A 7088-nucleotide genomic window follows, 5' to 3' on the forward strand; every position below is an offset into this window, starting at 1 on the left:
CCAGGGCCCATCTGTGCACTTACTTGTAAAATCCAGCTTTAGCAAAGGGCCCTGCTAAGTGAGTTTAGCCAGAACCCTCCATCTTCAATATCTGATTATCCTTGATATCTGATTATGTTACACATCCTCCATCATCCCCCAGGTGATGTCTGATCTCCCTGGCCTGTCTTCAGCAAGAATCCTGTTGGGTCGGTTTAGCCAGAATCTCCCTTAGTAATTTTCCATCCACTGACCCTCACCCTGCTCCTTGGCTGTAAATTTCTCCTTTCCATATTCAGAGTTGAGTCCAATCTCTCTCCCTGACTGCAAGACCCCATTTTAATTGTCCTCACACCTATTGTAATGGTCTTGAATTGAAGTCTTCCTTACCATGCTTTAACAAGTATCATTGAATAATTTGTTTCTCAACAAATTTACTCATCCTTACAGAAGTGAAGCAGCCTGAACCAAGAGTGTTACTAATTCACCGTTGGGGAGGGGAGTAATGAATCGTGAATACACAGTCCTTTCCTCCAGTACCCCTCATCGTTGGAGAGTATTCATCCACAGTGATTAGGCTGGAGATCAGTCAGGAGTGGGTACACCAGAGGAGTATCTTGGAATCAGTTTATATCATAATGAAAGAGCAGTGGTTCTCAAATATGGGTAATTTTGTCTCCCCAGGGGACGTTTGGCAATATATAGAGGATTTTTTTTTTGTCTCAACTGGGGTGGAGGTGGGGTGATAGTCCTCCTGGAATGCAGTGAGTAAAGGCCAGGATGTTACTAAACATCTTAGAATGCAGAGGACAGCCCTCTCACCTCACAAAGAAATATCTGGTCCAAATGTCAAGAGTAACAAGGTTGAAAACCCCTGAGACACAATGTTAGATCTGTATATCCATAGTAAAAAATTTCTGTCTAGAAGCTGAAAGAGAAGAGGCAACATGATAAAATGAGCAAAAAGAATCTTGGAACTAGACCTCATAATGAACATTAGATCAACAGAAAGCCCTTATTTCAAAAGCAATTGGCTGAAAATGTAATACATTATTTGTTCAGAAGAAAATGCCAACCTGCTGATAAGGAATGAGGTTGACATGGTCTATTCCTTGTTAAAGTCCTAGAAGTTAAGTCCCTGGGTGCCAGTATGGGCTCCTGCACTAACTAAGCAGTGTTATTGTAAAGTCACTTAAAGACTGAAGAACCAGTTTCCCCAGATGGATCACTGGGTTTCAAACACTTCTATCTGCCTCTGGAGGTGCCACAGGGATTTTCTGGTGAGGGGTACAAATAATCCGCCTGCCCGCTTTTCACCCTCCTGCACCAAATCACCTATGCTTTATATATTTGACATGAAATAGGTCAAAATATAAGCAGTATAATTTATATGTGCTAGATTATATATATGCAGTGTTCCTTTGTTTCTAGAATTGATCTCATTGTCCTCTTAGGTGTTCTTTCCAGTGGAGGGAGTAAAATCTTAAACTCACTGATTAAAGTTATCTCAAAATTTTCCTGTTTAAAACAGCCTTTTTCAGGTTACCAACACCAAAAATTTTTTACCTATGGGGTTTTTTCTTTGTTCAATTTTCAGTAAACAGCAGAATACCTTCTTCAAATGATACAGAAGACAAGTATAGACATGATGGAGTAAAAAGAGTAAATATCAGCCAGGCATGGTGGCTCATGCCTGTAAACCCAGCACTTTGGGAGGCTGAGGCGGTGAATCATAAGGTCAGGAGTTCGAGACCAGCCTGGCCAACATGGTGAAACCCTGCCTTTACTAAAAATACAAAAAATTAGCTGGGTGTGGTGGTGCATGCCTGTAATCCCAGCTACTCGGGAGGCTGAGGCAGGAGAATCACTTGAACCCAGGAGGCGGAGGTTGCAGTGAGCCGAGATCTCACCACTGCACTCCAGCCTGGGCGACAGAGTGAGACTTCCTCTCAAAAAAAAAGAGTAAATATCTAGTCAAATAGTCAAATCAAATGATCCAACTTGGCTATTTTCTCTCTTCTCCAAGATAGCATCTAGAGGGAGGAAAATTGCATGATCTCCAGGGGAGAAGCCCGCTGGCCTATGTACAGGTTTTCGTGCTGTCCTCTGAAAACCACCTGGTTCCTTGTTTCTACTGGTCACTAGACGACTATCATCAACGATGCTTGATGATTTGTGCTGTTTTCTTTGGCACTCCTGGAACCAGGTGTTTCCCTGACCACCTCCCCCAGAAACCCCAGCCCACCCCCACCACCTGCTATATCTGATTTGTTTAGGCCTTTCAATATTGGGAGAGCAGCAGGGCTGCCATTCTCCACCCAAGCTCTGAGAATACCACATTAAGGCCTTAGTTTTGGCTACATTAATATTTGCTTTGTTCACCTCATTTCTTAACGACCATTTAAAGATTTCCACTTTGCTTAGCCAAATTTGTGTCCAATTTGCCCCTTTCTTTCCCCTTTGTTGTACCTATTCTCTTATAAATCATTCTAACCTATTTCCCTATCTGTTATTTCAGCATAATTTTTCCTTTCATAGGGGTTCTGAGGCTAGCAGCTGTAGCTTGGAACAGAAGGAATCCAAGTTAGGCCCAGGATGAGGGTCCACACAAACACTTTCTTTTATTTTTATTTTAACTATATTCATTGGTAGGGGCTCTACAGGCTAATAGCTGCAACTTGAACCAGATGGAATCCAAGCTTTGCCCAGCATTAGGATTTACCCCAAAATTTTTGCATTACCTCTTACTCACATTTTAGATATGACAGATAACAGTAACCAAAGATCGTATATTTTTCTTTTTCTTTTTCTTGTTACTCTGCATTTCCTTATGCATCCAGTGAGACAACTTCTTGGAGTTGGGTCCATCATTTTAAAATTCCATTGGTAACTTTTACCTTCAGTAACTGATTATAGCACAGCTATAGTTACATATCATGGCTGACTCTGTAGCCATCCAGAAATGAAAAGTTCATTAACATCCACCCTTTCATCCTTTTTCTTCCCAAACCACATGCTCCAGTGAGTCAGGTTTGTTCCCATGAATCCCTCTTCTGACACCAACTGTCATAATTTGGAGCCAACTACAAGTTTAGAGAGCACAATATCCACAAAATGGCCCTCACTTCTGACAGCAACTGCAAATTCTGGTAGGTTCCCAAAGCCACTTTCAGTTTTCATAATTTTCCATAAGGACTCACAGGATTTCACTGAAAGTTGTTATACTGATTGTTACAGTTTATTATAGGGAAAGGATGCATATTCAAATTAGTAAAAGGAAGAAGTACAGGGCAGAGTTTGGGAAGGTGCCAAACCTGAAGCTTCTGTTTCCCGTTTCCTGTGGAGTCAGCATGTATACTTTCCCAGCATCAATGTGTGGCAATATGCAGAATATTGCCAGTGAGAGAAGCTCACCTGAACTTCAGTATCCAGAGTTTATATTGGGGTTTCATTATGTACACATGATTGACAGACTGCCAACATGATTGAATTCAGTCTCTAAGTTGACTTACACCATGTGACCCAAAGCTCACACTCTGAATCACATGTTGATCTTTCTAGCATGACCAGTCCCCACCCTAAATCACATATTTGGTCTTTCTTGTGTAGCTAGCCTCACCCTAAGATCTGGTGTGGCCAGCTGCCACCCTAAACAAAACACTCCCATTGAGTATTACATAGATCAACTCTCAGAAGCTGAGGGCAAAGGCTAGTCCTCTCTCTGGGTGAGGCCAAATTTTTTGCTACACAGACCTGTACCTCACACCATATATAAATATTGACTCAAAATAGGCCGAATACCTAAATTTAAGAGCTAAAACTATAAAATTCAGAATAAAACAAAGGCGGAAATTTTCATGACCTCCCAGTAGGCAGAGGTTTCTTAGATACATCACCAAAAGTACAAGTGACAAAGGCAAAAATAGATAAATGGGACTTCACTGAAATGTAAAATATTTGTGTCTTAAAGGACACTATCAAGAAAGTGAAAACCTACAAAATGGGAGATAATATTTGTGCTTTTTTTTAGTATTTATAATGAATTTTTAAAATTTAATCTTTATTGGTTTAACTACAAAATTAATATTGCTCATTCTAAAATATCACATTTTAGGAGTTTATAACCCACCAAAAGGGAATCCAATAGTAACTTCCTACAAGAAAGCTACTCTTAACAATTTGGGGCAATATTCAGAGAAATAACATTTTTACAAAAAATTTAAACTTTAAACACTGCTTTACAACTTTTTTTTTTCCCTTAATTTATATCAAAGCCACATTCTGTGTCAGTCATTAAATTCCTATTTAGTATTATACTATATGAATTTACAGTAATTTACTGCTTCTCTATGAATACACACTGGGGTTGTTTCCATTTTTTTCTTTATTAAAAACTGCATCAGTGGGCATCCTTCATATGTAATTTTGATTAAAGTTACATATGAATAAAAGTCAGAGCTAACTGTGTAGATGTCTTTTCAAGTACTTCGGTGGATATCTGCTGTTTTGACCTGCCCAGTTAATTCTCTCATCTTCCTATAACACATCCCATTTTCCTTTGGAGAATTGCCTCCCGTATTCCATGCAGTTCTTAATGGGGCTGCAAATCAGAGTACCCAGCTACTCTGGCCATAGTAATTAGTGCAATAGGAGAGCCTGTGACCCAACCGAGTAATCAGATCCCTTCTCTGGGATTTAACATACGAATCCTAGCAAAGAAAAGCTCTTTCTTTACTTGGAGATGGTTCCTGGAAACATAGGAGCCTACAGCTCTGTAGCCAGACTATCCCTTCCATACTGCCTGAAGGGATCCCACTTAGAGTCAGAAAAATAAAATAGGTAAGAATGAAACTATTGCACAGAGGAAAACAGGTACGATAAAGAATGAGCTAATGACATTCACGTTACTGAATTCAGTCCTAACCGAAGCAGTATCCACTCCCAGACTTCCCAGTTGCTATATATAACAAATTCTCTTTTCTGTAGTTGGGTTTCTGTCTTTTGTACAATAGTCCTCCCTTATCTGTGTGGTTTTGCTTTCCACGGTTTCAGTTACCCACGTTCAATAGCGGTCTGCAAATAGATGAGTACACTGCAATAAGATATTTTGAGAGAGAGAGAAAGCATGTTCAGATAACTTTTATTACAGTATATTGTTTTAATTGGTCCATTTTATTACTAGTTATTGTTGTTAACCTCTTACTGTGTCTAATTTATAAATTAAACTTTATCATAGACACATACGTATAGGAAAAAAACAGTATATATTAAATTCGATACTACCTTCAGTTACATGCATCCATTGGGAGTCTTGGAATGTATTCCTTGTGAATAAGGGGGGACCACCGCAATGGAAAGCCTCACTAGTCATTACATTATTCAGCATCTTTTTATATCTGAAGTCAGACTAGAAGTCTGGATGTGGCAGATTTCTAGTTGGTGCTAAAAGAGAAAGGCCGCAGCTACTCACATACATGCAGTCAGCACAAACCACATAATCCCTAAGCACCTAGTGGCTGTTTGGCTGTACTGGCTCCCCGGTTTCCTAGCAACCAAGCTCCTTTCTTCCTCACACACTCACACCTTTTGTGACATTGGCTTCTCAAGGCTGCCCTTAATGTAAATGTTTGGGAGGTAGAAAAGGAAAAGGCAAGGAAATATACACAATATAATTTGCTCCAGGACTGGAGACTTGAGAACATATGCTAGAGGTGGCCTAGCTTACAGATTCAGAAAATTCACTGGCAGACTGAAAATAGCAAGAAGCCAGGCACACTAGCTTGGGTCTGTAATCCCAGCTACTCACAGGCCAAGGTGGGAGGATTGCTTGAGGTTAAAAGTTTAAGTCCAGCCTAAGAAACATAGCAAGACCCTGCCTCTAAAATTTAAAAAATTTAAAAAAAAAAAAAAAGCTGGTCATCGTAGCGTGTGCCTGTAGCCCCAGCTACTTAGGAGGTTGAGGTGGGAGGATCACTTGGGCCCAGGAGTTCCAGGGTGCAGTAAGCCATGCTTGCACTATTGCACTTCAGCCTGGGTGACAGACAGAGATCTGTCTCTAAATAAATAATCAGTTAAGTAAAGCAAGAGATTTTTGCTTTGGTGTTAACATTCTTGCTTGCTTTATACCTAATTATTTTTGTAAAAAAAATTAGTACGTATATTATTCAGTTAGGGCTACCACAACAAAATACTATAGATTAAGTGGCTTAAACCACAGAAATTTCTTTATGCACAGTTCTGGAGCCGAGAAGTCCGAGATCAAGGTTCTAGTCAATTTGGTTTCTGGTGGAGTGTTTATTCCTGGCTTGCAGATGACCACCTTCTCACTATGCCCTCATATCACCTTTCTCCCGTGTGTGCAGGGAACAGAGGGTGCACAGTCAAAGGATCTTTCCTCCCCTTCTTACAAGGTCACTAATCCCACCATGAGGGCCCCACCCTCATGAATTTATGTAACCCTAATTACCTCCCAAAGTCCCCATCTCTAAATAATATCACATTGGGCATTAGGGCTTTAGCATATAAATTTGGGGTGGGGGTACACAAACATTCAGTCCACAACAATACCTGAATATTAATAAAAGATGTTTTATATTTGTAATTCACGATATTCACAACAGTGATGTGATAAGATAGGTTATATTGATAAAATTTTACATAACCGAAAAGTTAAGGGACACAGTCAGAAGACCAGAACAGCATTCCTCCCATCTGTGGACTAATTTATATTGTCTTCTGATCCCAGAGGCTTTCGATAATTTTCTCAGTCACAAGCAATGTCATATTAGGCACAACACTGCTAGAACTATGGTTTATTTGCTACTTCTTTTGGCAGCACACAAGGCCCTTTCCCTCAGTATTAGTTTCAATGCTGCATTATATAGAAATCAGTTAATAAACAGCTGTTGTCATGAGGATGGCTATATAGGGTGCATGACTTTATAAGAGGAGAGCAACAGACTGAGATGTTAAAACTAATTTTATTTTCATTTAGTGGCATTGGATGCACCGGCAGCTCTGTCCATCCAGAGGCTCTCCAGAGTCTGCATGGCCCTTGACCCCAGGCTCTCTCTCCTACCACATCAATCTATTTCTAAGAGTCTACTTCC

General features: G+C 40.1%; 1 long non-coding RNA gene across 1 annotated transcript in view; it reads right to left on the reverse strand.

Annotated features, from left to right (window-relative positions):
* The window catches only part of LOC129033551 (uncharacterized), a 50351-nt gene extending 44825 nt beyond the window's left edge, over positions 1-5526 (reverse strand). The window contains exon 1 of the long non-coding RNA XR_008501612.2: positions 5263-5526. This is a non-coding gene — a long non-coding RNA (uncharacterized LOC129033551). The remainder of the gene's footprint in view (positions 1-5262) is intronic.
* Positions 5527-7088: the final 1562 nt, after the last annotated feature.

The sequence above is a fragment of the Pongo pygmaeus genome, chromosome 2, assembly GCF_028885625.2.
Source record: "Pongo pygmaeus isolate AG05252 chromosome 2, NHGRI_mPonPyg2-v2.0_pri, whole genome shotgun sequence".
In the NCBI taxonomy this organism is placed as follows: Eukaryota; Metazoa; Chordata; class Mammalia; order Primates; family Hominidae; genus Pongo; species Pongo pygmaeus.